This window comes from Myotis davidii, unplaced genomic scaffold (genome assembly GCF_000327345.1).
Source record: "Myotis davidii unplaced genomic scaffold, ASM32734v1 scaffold79, whole genome shotgun sequence".
Taxonomy (NCBI): Eukaryota; Metazoa; Chordata; class Mammalia; order Chiroptera; family Vespertilionidae; genus Myotis; species Myotis davidii.
The window spans coordinates 5784572-5798763 of record NW_006294339.1 but is presented as its reverse complement, the minus strand read 5'-3'; the positions used below and the strand labels follow the sequence as shown (position 1 = coordinate 5798763).

Below are 14192 nucleotides of genomic sequence, written 5' to 3'. Positions count from 1 at the left end.
ACCCCAAGGAGTTCTTATAAAGGAGCAGAAATGGACATCCCATACGATGGCCTTGAAACTCACCAGCAAACCCTACATCCAAGGTCAAAGGAAATCAGGGTAGGCCCTAGAGAAACCCAAGACCTCTGTGTATCATTAGCCTGTCAGCATTGCTCATTTTTATCTGGGAAGAATCATAACTATGCTTAAGACATTTAGTCAAGCCTGCCATTGAGTGACCTTAATTGAGTCACTTTACTTCTTTGGGCCTCAGTTTACTCCTCTGGAAAATGACAGTGGACCAGATGCCATATATTTTTTTGAACTGTGAAGAAAGAACATCATTGCCCAGAGGACTTGTGAGTATTTTTTAAGTCTGAAACTCAGAGAGCAAGGGTTGTGTTCTGTGCTCTGTGACCCCAGTGTCTGGCCAGTTCCTGACATATAAATGAGGCACCACCCCTATGCTTAGGAGAAGCAGTATTTCCGTAAATATATAAATCCTGTGCATTGCCTGCATGTATTTCTGGTGTGAGCATTTCAGACTGGAGACGCTGGTTGTTCATCATCCTGGAGACCTTCCAGAGTTCAATCACTGGCTCCAAAGGTCCTGATGATGGGGAAGGCCAGGGCTTTCTCTGTGACTCCAGAGTCTGAGCAATGACTGATGGGCAAAGTTAGAGAGTGGTGGTGAAACTCAACTAAAGCCACACTTTTCTAATGGTGACAGGTGCTTAAGGGTTAACTTTTAAAGTGGGGACTAAATGATCTTGATGAGAGACAGGTGACCCCTCATCACTAGGAGGGAACCTGGAGCTGATGACCACTGAGTTTCTTCCCAGGATTCTCTTCCATGGTTTTGTGTTCATCAAACAACATTTTTACATGGGAAATGCACAGCTATTGATCTCAGAGGGTATTGTTTTGAATCCCATTCTGAAATTTAACAACCATGTGACTTTAGGTAAATCTAATATTAGAACTATGGATAATAATCTGGCTGATGGCTGCCAGTACAGCAGTGGTGGCAGGAGCCTCTCCTGCCTCCTCAGCAGCGCTAAGGATGTCTGACTGCACCTTAGGCCTGCTCCCCGCTGGCAAGTGGACATCCCCCACGTGCTCCTGCGCCACCAGAGGGATGTCTGACTGCCAGCTTGGGCCTGATCCCCCAGGGAGCGAGCCTAAGCCAGCAGGTGGACATCCCCCGAGGGGTCCCAGACTGTGAGAGGGCACAGGTCAGGCTGAGGGACCCTCCCCCACCCCCCGAGTGCACAAATTTTTGCACACCAGGTCTCTAGTGTTAATAATAAAAGGATAACACAATAACTGGAATCTATGGAGGAGCTGTATATGTCAAGTGTTTTGTTAACTTTTTCTTAAATCTTGTATTAACTCATTTAATCCATTTGAAGGAGGACCGATCATTGCTATCCATCAGATGAATAAACTGAGGCACAGAACATTTAAGTAGCTTATCCCAGGACCCCCACTGAGAAGGAAGCAGATCCAGCGCTTCACACATCTGATCTGACTCCAGAGCTGAAGTTCTCCATCAGTAAAACTCTGTCCCTCAGTCTATTAGACCGTAAAATTGACATTGCAATATCTGATTGTTTTTACGGGGCAGTTACAAACTTCAAATCAGGAAAGTTTCAAATAATTTGTCTCTTCCATCAGCCAGTCAGACCCTTGAGGTGTGTGGTGTACTTGGGGACCCTTCAAAATGGCTGATTCATACTCAGTGCTCAGTAACTGCTTTCTGAAGAGACACACAGATTAATGGGGAGAATAATAAGAAACTGCTTTTGAAGAGTCAAGGTGCTATCAACAGTGATTTATCTATTTATTGATGTTTCACTCGTACTCAGCCTTGTTCAACACATTTTGAACATGCAAGGTGGCCACTGAAAGAAAGGTGCTTGTTAGCCCAGCGACTTTAGTGCCCAAATGTTTGTCTGTGATGGAAGTTCTTGCTAATTCTTCTCACCTTAGTTGGATTATGTTTGATTTGCATTTGTTATGAAATTCGGAAGTGAAGAGTGTGGCCTGTGTTTGCACTTCCTCCCATCCTACTGAAATTACCTTCCACGTTTTGGAGGCATTTATTATTTATGCTATTTATTATTTACTAATGCTATTTCTGGTAGAAAGAAAAACCAAAAGGTTTAACACTTAACAAAATCCTCATAATAACCCTGTGAGGTTTATGTTTTAGCCTGTTACACACAGGATGACTCTGAGACTCAGATTCATTCCCTTCTATTTTTTATTCACCCATTTACATTCATTAAACATACCTCAGGGACTGTGCTGGGGTCCTACCTATCACGTCATGTCAGACTGGCTCTCTGTTCTAAAAGAATTTGGTGGAGGACACTGAGAGTTCAGTGGGGGAGCAGTGTTTACCTCGCCTAATGAACTGCTAATTGCCAGTCGCTGATCCAGGACCCCACCCATGACTGTGCCTGATGACTGTCACCAGTGATGCCCCTAAGTCATGGACGCATAAGTGGAGAGGTGTGGTTTGCCAACCTGGTGCCATTAATTTTGTTGTCTCAAGAACCGGCTCCTGGGTGTGTGAACACATATGGCCTATCTGTTTAGACAATGCATGTCACACTTGTTCCTGGGAGACACGCTTACTCACTCTGTCCTTATTTTCAGGCAAAATCATTTCTCACTTGTACTAAGCATCAGCGGGAAATGGCTGTTTTAGCCCTTGCATGCAAAACTGACACAAGCTTGTAGACCTCTGTTCCTTGTTCTTCCTGTTCCACTGTCTATAGACCAGAGAGTCAGGTTGAGAACCAGGCAGTGGGGACTTATTGGCCATGGGGTTATTCTCTGGTTTCAGCCTGAGTTTCTGCTCTCTGTCCTTGTTCTGTAAATTATAGCCTGTCAATAGGCATTTATCAGTGACTCCATGTGCCTACCATTGTGCTTTGTGCTGAGAATGATGCTGAAGTTTGCTCTCTAGTGGAGGGTGGGGATAAAACTACACAAACAAATGAACAAAATAGTTTCAGGTGGGCATAGTGTCCGGTGGGCATAGTGTCAGGTGGACACAGCGCCATGGAGAAGAACTAAGGGGATGAGGGAATCCAGTGATAGGGGTGCTGATTTACAATAGTGGGGAAGGCAGAGATAGAGTGACCTTTAAGGAAGTGATAGCCAACCACACGGAGCTCTGTGGAAAGTCCCTTCCAGGCTAAGGAAAGGGCTGGTGCCAAGGTGGGAGAGAGTTCAGGGAGCACCACGGGGCCAATGTGGCTGGTGCAGAATGAGCAAGAGGAGTGAGTTAGGAGATGGGGATCCACGGAGTGGCTGGGACCCTAGCCTTGTGCATCCATCCGTAGGGCCATGGGAGGGACATTTGTGCTATTTGGGGATTTTGAGTGCGGAATTGACCTGATCTGACTTAGGTATTAAAACAGCTCAGCTGGGCTTTTTTCTCTGTGGGGAGGAGACTTGGGGAAGTGAGAATAGCAGCAGAGAGACCACGGGAGGAGAGCACAAAGGGAGTGAGAGATGATGGGGTCATCCCAGAGTGGTGGAAGGAAGCAGAAAGGAAGCAGACCCTGGACCTCTGTGAAAGTGCAGCAGACAGGAGTTGCTGAGAAGCAGGTGAGAGAGAAGATGGGATAGAGTGAGCTCTGAGATGGCCCTGTGGCGTGGGGTAGCCTTTTCTGAGATGAGGGGAGGGGTGTGCTTTTGCCCCCTGGGAACCTGACATCTAATTGGAAAGTCAGCATTTTCATGGTGCTTTCATTTCTGCTGCTGTAAAAGGAATCTATATTATCGTAAAACAATGAAAACAGTACAAACACATACAATAAAAACTCCATTCCCTGATTTCCTTTCTGAGAGGCAACCACTGTTATCAACTTCTCGTGGGTTTTTCCAGACACAGTCTAAGAAGAGACATGTGTGGAGGTGAGGCTATTTTATATTCACTTTATTTTTTTCAATACAATGGGTCAGACTGTGTATCCTGTGCTGCAGCTTACATGTCTCACTGAATAATCTGTCTTAGCGATTACTCCATACCAGCACATAGAGAGAGACCTCATTCTCCTACCAATACAGCAGTGCATTCCATTGTATTGCCATATCCTACTGTGTTCAATTAATTCCTTCCAAAGGACATTAAGGCTGTTTCTGGTACTTTAAAATTACTAATGCTATAGCGATGGATAATAGCTCTGAATGTGTATTATATGCACGTGGAAGTGGATTTGTAGAGTGAATTCCTAGAACTGGAATTTGTGGCTCCAGAGGAATGTGTACACTTAAGGGCTGGTAAAAGAAGATGGGCTACTGTGTCCTCTCAAATGCCAGTTTATAGCCCAGCAGCGATGTATGATGGCACCTGTCAAGGCGAACAGCCTTTATGATACTAGAGAAACGAAGGCAACCTACAGGTGTGTTGCTTCTATTAGCCACTGTGCCTTGATATCTACTATGTACTTAGAAACAGTTTTAGAATGTAGATATTTTGTTTTCTAGCTTCATGCAGGAGGACATGGAGACTTGGAGGGATGGACCAGCTAGTGAATGGTTGGGCTGGGATTTGAACCCAAGTCTCTCGCATGTCAAAGCCCAGACTGACTCCAACATAGCCTTGCCACAAAGGGGCTTTCCCAAACCCACACTTAGAGTTCTCTCTCCTGCAGTGACCTCCCTGGGCCTGGACAGGTGCAGACATTAGCTGGATAAGACCTTGTCAGGAGTGCTGTTGAGAGTATTGTAGCCTCAGCATGAGGGTCAGACTAAATGATTGTCAGGGTCCTTTTCTGTGCTAAGTTCCTAGACTCAGCTAGCTCACCTTTAATAGCTGCCTCAATAAAATGAAAATAATATTGCCTGCCTCGACATCAGCATGTCATGAAGGTAAATCAGCTAGTGCACCTGAAGCACTTAGAGCAACATAAGAAAAATAAACTCGCATCGTCCGTGTTAAGCGGGGAGGAGGGTGGCAGGGTGGCTGCAGGGATGTGGGGCTGGTCAGTCCACTTGGCCTCCCCTGGGCCTTTCTTAGGAATAAGTTCCCTCAAATGGATTTGTTTAAAATACAAACAGAAGTACACACATGTGCTAATTCCCACATATACACTGAACTACTTCTTTCAACTCATTGGCACATTATGTTGAGATTCACAAACTTTAAAATTTTTGTTTCATTTTTTAAGTTCTTTCTTTCTTTATTTTTTTAATTTTGTTTTATTGCTTAAGGTATTACAAAGAGTATTATATGTGTCTCTTTCTCCCCCCTCCTTGATTTTCCCCCCGACCTTCTCTACCCTCCCTCCCCAGTGTCTTGTATCCATTGGTTATGCTTATATGCTTTGCATCAGTGAACCCCTCTGTAACACTGGGGCCAATTTAACCATTTCTTTGGACTGTTGTGAGGATTATATTTAATAATCTATATAAATTGCCACACCCCTAGAAAATAATTTTTTTAAATGGAGATAAATTTTTAATTTTAAAAAGACTCTTCCTAACCTGATATCTATCTTAGTTCCGAAATTCACTCCAAGTGAATCACAAAACTTTTGTTTATTATCTCCTGTGAACTTCACAACAGTACTGCAAGTAAAGTGTTATTACCTCCTTTTCCAGATGGAACAGACACTGAGGCTCAGAGAATTAAAGTCTCTCTGTTAAGGTCACCCAGCAAACAGAGGCAAAGTACGAATTAGAGCCAGGTTGTTTGCTGTGGTCTGTATCCTTTCATCTTCCACGGCTTAGCTCAAGCTTTCTCCTCTGGGCTCTGGGAAGATACCCCTGTGCCTGCTGCCCCTCTCACTTGCTTTGTCAGCACCTGCCCCACAATGCTGTGTGCATGTGTGTATATATGGAAATGCCCATTTCTATAAGGTTCAATACACTGAGGAGTTACTTGAGGGCAGGGGTGGTGACATCTTCATTTTTGCATCCCTAGCACTTAGTACAGGGCTAAGGCACAGTGCTGCAGATGGAAAGGAACTCCCAAATTTGAGTGCTGATTTGTGCCAGGCATGCTATGAATGTTTTGAACTTTAACCTCCCAACAACAGAAGGTGGTCCCAGCACTATTTCCTAGCAGTGAAAACCCAGACTTAGGGAGTGCAGTGACATGTCTGGGGGCACAGAGGGAAGGGAAGGACACAGGATTCAAACTGAGGTCTGTCTTCCTCCAAGGCCTGGGGGCTTGGAAATAACACAGTCACCCCACCCCTCATGTAATTAGCATGAAGTTTGAAACCCATTTTTTTTTTCTGTAGGAGGGCTTTACTAGAACATAGCCACCCCACTTGTTTACATATTGTCTGTGGCTGTTGTTGTTGTTTTATTTTTCCCCCCAAAAGAGACAGCTTTATTGAGATATAATTCATAGAACATAATTTACCATTTAAAGTATAAATCCAATTGCTAAAACAGTGTGTTATTGGGGACAGACACCTCCATCCAAGACTGGCCTACCCTGCAGAGAGGAAGAGAGTAGTTGGGCCCTCAGAGCTGGCCGTGGGCCTGGGCTCTGACACATCATGCTTACTAAGTGTAGAGGAGGGGAACACAGGACAGCACAGAGAAGTAAGACAGACACACTTGGAGAAGAGTGTTCAGACTGGCCAGACTGTAGGTGGGGACCACTCCTTCTAGGGATAATGGGGAGGCACAGAGCTTAGTGGCTAGAGTGCATGTGTGGGTTATGGTGTCGCACTGTCCCATTCCAACTCTGGCTCCCCTCCTAATGAGCTGAATAACCTTAGGCAAGTGCCTTAACCTTTTTAACCTGACTGTGCCTCAGTTTCCTCATCTGTAAAATGGGGCCCATTATTATTTTCTTGTAGGGTTATTTTTTTAAAATATATTTTTATTGATTTTAGAGAGGAAGGGATAGGGAGAGAGAGGGATAGAAACATCAATAATGAGAGAGAATCATTGATTGGTTGCCTCCTGCAACTGGAGATCAAGCCTGCAACCTGGGCACGTGCCGTTGACTGGAATCGAATTGGCGCTTCACTCTGCAGGCCAACGCTCTATCCACTGAGCCAAACCAACAGGGCTTGTAGGATTATTTTGAGAACTAAATGAACTACATTTTTAAAGCCCTAACAACATTGTCTAGTGCACAGTGAGCACTCCAGCCTACGTTGATTGCTACTGTTACACACTAAGAAGTATTTCTCGGAGCTAGACTATGGAAGGACTTGGATGCCAGGCTGTGAAACTCATCCTCTATTTTGTAATTCTTGGTTTCTGGACCTGATGAAATCTGGGCTTTGGAAAGGTTTACCTGTGTTAGAATATACTAAAGTAGCAGGAAAACTAGAGTCAAGAGACGAAGGAACGGCCATTGCCAAAGTCTTTATGGTAATTTCATTGTCTGGGAGCTCAGAGGGCCAGCCCTGCTGACTGCATTGGGCTTTGCCAATGCCTGTCACATGGCCAACTCTGAGGCGCTGGAGTGCGGTTCCAGTCCACGTGCCCTGTCAGGGAATGCTTCTGCCTATTGCTCTGGAGGACGGGGAATCACTTTCTCTCACCTGGTTGGGCGATGACTGTCTTTTTGGAGCAGTGAGGGGAAGGCCCGGGGTCTCGGCACAGAGTTGCCAGCTCAAGAACTGGCAGCAGGCTGGAAGTACAGTCCCCACCAGGCAGCTGAGCTGAGCAGGGCCCTATTTTTAAGGATGTCAAAGGGCTCACCTAAAAATCTCCTCCTGCAAGACAGCCTAACAGCATGTGATTATGCTGTTTCTGGGTAATGGTAGGCTCCAGGCTCGGCTGCAAAGACAGTCTCTCCCGAGATTAACTCCTGCCACCCGTGCCGTCCTCCCTCTTCCTCCCATGACGATAATTGTACAGTCTGTGGGGAATTGGACTCCAGGGACTCTGAGCAGTCCCTTTCCCCTCCGTGTCATGCATAGACCCAAGCCTTTAATAAACTGTGCATGGGCTCTCTCCGACTCTGCCTCTCTGTCCTGAGTGGGGTTAAATGTGATGCCCAATAACTTCACAGGATCAAGAGCTTTCATGAAATTTTTCTCCTAAGAAGATGAGCTGGGGGGAAATTGAAAGCAAGGCTGCCAGCTTTGATGTCTTAAGTATGAAATTTCATTGGCTTACCAGGTGCCGAGCTCTGGTTTTAGTGCCGACAGGGTAAGACTTAAGGAAGGGATCACCTCCTATGCCATATGGGTGAAAAGAAATCCAGGGAGTAGAGGTCAGAGAGCCCGACCTGGCATTTTCAACTGGCCTGGGAGAGCTGCTCAGCATCTCTTTTCTTTTAAGGGATAATATGGTTTGGTATTTTTTTCTGTTGCAGAATACATGCATATTGTCAGAAATTCAGAAAATACGGAAAATCAATTTTGCCATTCCCCAAAGAGAAACATTTTGATGCATTTTCTTTCTTTTTCTCCAATTAAAAAAATGTTGATATATTAGCTTTTTTATTTACACACCTTCCTCTATGTATAGCAACATGCTTATCTAACTTAAGTATACGATTGTCCTTGGTTTTTGTTTATTGGTTTGGTTGCTTTTATTTTTGTTTTGCCCAACCACAATGGCAATTTTTATTTTTCAAATTAGTATAAAATCTCTGCAATTTGCATGAATGTTTACTTGTTGGACCAGGGATTCCCAAGAGCTTAGGCATCTGAAAATCACCTGGAGAACCTGTGAAAATGTGGGAGTAGTGTCTGGGACTCTACATTTTAACAAACATTCCAGGTGAAATTGAGGCACCTGGCACATGGACCGCAGGCTAAGAAACATTTACATCAGGCGAACTATTGTGGTCATGTTGCTCCATTGAAAGGATTTTTCTAATGGGTATTTAGGTCATTGACAGTTTTTCATTAAGTATAACTAGTGCCATGATGACCATCTTTGACCACTTATTCATTCATTCAATCAGCAGACATTTTTTGAGCACCTGTACAAGGTAAGCATGTTTCCATGTGCTGTAAAGACCAGTGATCAGACAGTCATTTATTATTCCTGCTTTTATTGGGTTTTTGTCTAATGGAAAGAAAGACAAACAGAATTATATTGTTGCAAATTGTGGTGAATGCTGTGCAGGAAAGAAGTCTATGGGGAGGCAAGTCATTTAAATGCCACAAGCAGGAAAGCCTCTGTGAGGAGCTGACATGTCTGTGAAGCTTGAAGGAGGAAGAGGAGGTAGCCTAGGTCACTTTTAAGATCCACAGAAGTAGAATTATTAGATTAAAGGCTATTGATTTTCAAAACAGCTTTCTTAACCTCCCCTTCCCCTCAGGTTTCAATGTCCATGTTCAAAAGTACAGGGTGCAAATTGATCAGGGTCCAGTAGAGAGAAGACAAACCACGTTTGGCATTTCATACTGGGGCTTAGTTACAAAATAGTTTGAAAAAAAAAATGGGAAAGGTGAGGTAGGTCAGAGAATAGTCATTACAGGAAGCAGGTACCACACATGCTGAGTGAACATAAGGAGAACTGGGGTGCTTCCAGTGCCCGGCCATTCGCTTCTGCTAAACTGCACTGCCAAAGGCCTGGGGAACCAGCCTGCTCTGGAACCAGCGAGAAGGGTTTCCTTAGGCGGGTGCTGCATGGCTTGTGCCGGGACATCCAGATGCTGGACCTTGGTGCTGAGCTGCTGTGGAGGTGCACCGGCTGGTGATGAGAATGTTATGCTCACACTGCCTGGCTGAGGTTGAGGGCCAAGGGGCACCCCGTGGCTGGTGCTGAGATGGTGGAGATGCTGCTGAGCTCTGGCTCTGGGATCCAGGAAGAGGCTTTGTCCTCTAAGGGAGGAAACTGCCAAAAGATGCCGGAGATCCTAGCTGTCCATGGCTGCTAAAAGGATGCTGGCAGAAACTGAGTTCCTTTTCCTTTCTTCCCGCCTTACAGTATCCTACCAGATCTCCCTATTGACAAACCTAAGCAACAGTCTCCAGGCAAAAGAATGTGGGAAATGCAGTTCCCAGGAAGAAAAGGGCAGAGATGAGACCTGAGAATAAGCAAGCCTATGCCCAGCACAAAGAGATGGGAGCCATCCTCTCCCCTGTCCCGCTTCATCCCCTGGCCCTGTGCTCTGCTCCTGGGGTGTTAGACCAGCTCACTGGTTATCCATCCCACAGTTCCTCTATCCCCAAAAATGTATTTATTTTCTAAATGTGTGCATCCATAAATTGGACACTAAACTATTGAAGTCAACACTCCATAAAGCTGACTGGATGGATGGACAATGTATAGATGGATGACGAATGAATGAATGGTGGTTGCTCCTAGGTATTGCTGAGGATCTGTCCTGTGCTAAGTGCCTACAATCATTTTTTGAAACAAGCCTCACATCTGCTCCTCTAGATGGGCATTCTCACTCCCACTTGGCAGTGACAATGAAGCTCCAAGGAGGGGAGTGACCTGCTCACCATCACACATCTTCGAAGTAGTCATGAGACGCAAGTCCAGGCCTCTTTGCCTCCATCACTGATACTGCTTTAGGAACTTCTATAACACTAGAGGCCCGGTGCACAGATTCATGCACATTGAAAGGAACTTAATTAGAAGAAACCTCTCTGGTTTTTGGGGTGGGTCACCTGATAACCGCCACTGCCAAGTCACCTCAGCTTGGCAACTCCTGCATTGAGCGTCTGCCCCCTAGTGGTCAGTGCATGTCATATGTACCAGCCGGTAGGATAGTTGATCAGTCTGATGGTCACTTAGCCTTTTATATATATAGATGGACCCACATTTATATATATAGATGGAGAGCAGTTGTTGAGCATACCCGAGTTTCCATGAAGGCATACTGGTAGCAGCATAGACACTAATTGCCCCTGGGAGTCCAATGGACGTGACAGCCTTGCCATTTGTGGCCAGGATGTGGCTCCCGGCTCCTGTCTGAAAACCCTCTCCTGACCTTTTCCTAACAGTTGGCATTTTAGTGTTCCATTAGTTACAGATCACTTACATGCAACACACAGTTGACTGTTTGTTGAAATGGAAAGTAGGGGGTGGAAGAAAGGAAAGGGAAGTTCACGCTTACCAGAGCAGCACTGTGGAACGCTTGTTCCCTAGGTATTCATCTCAGCATGTCTAAACACCTATAATTAAACCAGCTTTGGAGCAGTGCCTCCTGGATAGGGTGGGAGAATCAATTCTGCAGCGTTTGGATCCTGTTCTTTATACACATTGCTCAGCAGTAAAGATGTTCAAAAAGGTCCAGATGCTGGGGCTTAAGAATGCAATTACCCACCTATCAGGGCGAACGGATGATGATCTGGTCATGGGGACTTCCAAGCTCCGGGCAGCAGAGGGAGAGAGACAAGTGATGAATATGGTGACCTCCGATTCTCTGTGCCTGTTCCTCAGTCTCATTTCCTTGCTGGGTGTTTTATTTTTCATCCTGGATGCTGCAATCGCTGGGTAACTTTCCGTTAAACAGCTAATTAATGGCAACTCAAGTCAGCTGTCCTATTTATGAGACTCTGGAGCAAGCAGAGACACTGCTCATCTGGAAGAAGAAGTTGGGATCAAGCTGCATCTTCTGTATAAATATTTGAGCACTGCTGTCAGACGCCAGCACCAGCCAGTGCTGTCTGCCTTCACATGAATCACTGAAATGACCCGAACCTCCAGTCTGAGCTGATTGTAGCTAATGTGAGCCATATAATCTCATGTGCTTGGAATGTCTCGTGAACCACACACGCTATCAAGATACAGTTTTAATTAACATTTGCTTTTTAGATAATATACGCAATTTATTTTGGCAAGAGTTCATTGAATGTAAAATCTACATAATTAAGATACTAAACCTGCAATATATTTTTTTTCTTTGCAGTATTTTTTGCTAAATGACACATATTCGGCAACAGTTATTACCCATAGATAGCTACAATGGGCAATCATAATTTTATACTTTCTTTTTTTTTCACATGCTTCTCTAAACCAAATGATACAAAGTCGTATAGTCAATTTTGTTCACTTCTTAGATTCAGGGGTATCCAATCTTTTAGTTTAAGTTAACACTAAAAATAAAGCAAAGAAAACACATCCATGATTCTCCTGCACACAAAAATTTAATATTTTATGAGTTTATTTTACTAAGTTTTTTTTACCACCTTAATGGGACTCTGGAGCTTGATCACCTGAGAATGAGACGCTGGAAGAGACCTCAAAGATTATTAACTACTCATTTTATGAAGACAGCCATGGCCACTGAGTCTCAGAGTGGGAGTGTGACTTGCACAAGGTCACACAACCCAATCGAGCCAGAAGCAAGCCTAGAACCCTTGACTAGCCCAGCTCATTTTCTCCCATGCCAGCTGGTTCCCTTTAAATACCATCTGCCCTTTGCCCACTAGAAACCTCTTCCTCCTTCGTCAACTCTGTCTTCTACTTGGAAATGCCTCTGTATCATATGAAAAAGGCATGTTTAAAAAGAAAATAAATGGAACAGAGACCTGGTTCCCAAAACACTTTCCTGAAGTGCCGAGCAGCACAATAGCCGAATCCCAACTGCTTTGTTCTTTGTGATAATCCACATAATTGGGTCAGAGGGCTAATGACTTGGCTTCAGGAATCCGAGCCATATGCCTCCATGATTGGCAGCCAGCTGCATGCCCACAATGAGGGCTGTTGCTGATGGAAGCCCAGGGTCTCAGCTGAGGGGAGCAGCAGCCAGACCAAAGCTGGGAGCGAGAAACTGGAATGGCCCCTGGTTATGAGGCCATTTTCCGTATCCTCCCGCCACCCCTTCCAATCTGCTCGGTTTCCGAGCTGCCAAGTTCTGCTCAGACAGGCCTTTGACAGGGGCCTTTCCTGAAGACGCCGACGCACCCGGATGGGGTAGGCAGGGATTGTGCCCGTGTCAGTCTCTTCCCTTAGATCTGTAGTAAGCTGCTAATTAGTGTCAGTAATTGCTAGAGGAGAGGATAGCCGGCTGCCCGTCAGCGTGGGGAAGGAAGGGATGCTGGCTCCCCCCTCTCCAGCGTTGAGCAATAAATCCATATCGGTTAAATCGGCTGTTGGGAGGCTGGTTGAAAAGGATGTCAGTGGAGTCCTGTCAGGTTAATGGGTTTAGCTAATATATGGGCATAAGGATGAGTAACCCGATCAGGCATCAGAGCCAAAGGCAGGAGGATGGCGGTCTGAGGGAGCCACCTTAGCAGAGGGCTCACAGCTACCCTTCTGAGTGAGGCCCTGGTCTTCTGGGAGAGATGTTCCAAAAAATCTATTTCTGAGGCAACTCAAAGGAAGAAGTTGGTGCTTTATCTCTGTGAGCCACATGCCAACAGATGGTGGGAGGAATCGAGGACTCAGATTTCATGCAGATCTAGGTCCTACTCCTGCCACCAACAGTCTTATTCTGGGGCAGAGGATGAACTCTGAGCCTCAGCTTTCTCCTCACTACTATGAGTTGTCCAGAGGTGGAAATGAGCTAATACACATACAACGCTTGGTATATAATCACTGTTCTTAAAGTGAGCACTTATTAAATCCTACAGATTAGGTCAGAATATGTAAGGCACCAGGCACCTGGGAGCTGGTGCTGGTAAATTTCAGGATGCTTTCATATAAATCCTGGGGGGCCTTTGCAATCAGGTCAGGAGACCTCATGGTTTCTGATTACCCCGCGGTCAATTCTCTCCTCACCACCCCTCTCCTATGTGTTTAACCTGGGTGTGTGAAGGAGATGTGAAGGAAAGGTGGCCACCAGACAGCTGTGCTGTGTGCAGCCCCGTGCATCTGTATGGGCACCATGCATGAGGCAGTGGTGAGAGCCCGGCTTATGTGCTGGCAAAACATGCCCAGAGTACTGCAAACCCCCCCAATAATTTGGATACAGAATATCCAGGTCTATGGAGCAGTTGTGTTTTTGCTTTATATGCATGTGATGTAATGATAAAATAATGCGGTTGGTGTGTGTGTGTGTGTGTGTGTGTGTGTGTGTGTGTGTGTATGTTTTTACCTTTCTCTTTCCAAAGATCTAGGTATTCTCGTTGCCTAGAATATTCATTTGCTTCACAAATATATAATGTTATCACATTCTTATTTATATATGTTTGCTAAGAAAATGTGTATTGCCTATATGCATACACATCTATTCATTTATTCATTCAACAAATATTTATTGAGCACCAAGTGAACTGCAGAATTTTAGGCCTGGGAGAGGCTTATGCAGTCATCCTCTTCAAAGTTCTCAATTTAGAGAAGAGCCTGGGATCTTAATATGACTAGG

General features: G+C 45.1%; 1 protein-coding gene across 3 annotated transcripts in view; it reads left to right on the top strand.

Moving 5' to 3' along the window:
- Positions 1-14192, top strand: part of DAB1 (Dab, reelin signal transducer, homolog 1 (Drosophila)) — a 1114753-nt gene that overhangs the window by 292565 nt on the left and 807996 nt on the right. The window contains exon 1 of one of the 3 annotated variants that reach the window (XM_015566969.1): positions 12979-12989. The exons of the other annotated variants lie outside the window; for them this stretch is intronic. The gene's annotated coding sequence lies outside the window, so the exon portion shown is untranslated. Of the gene's footprint in view, positions 1-12978; positions 12990-14192 lie in introns of those variants that run through there. 3 annotated transcript variants of the gene reach the window in all.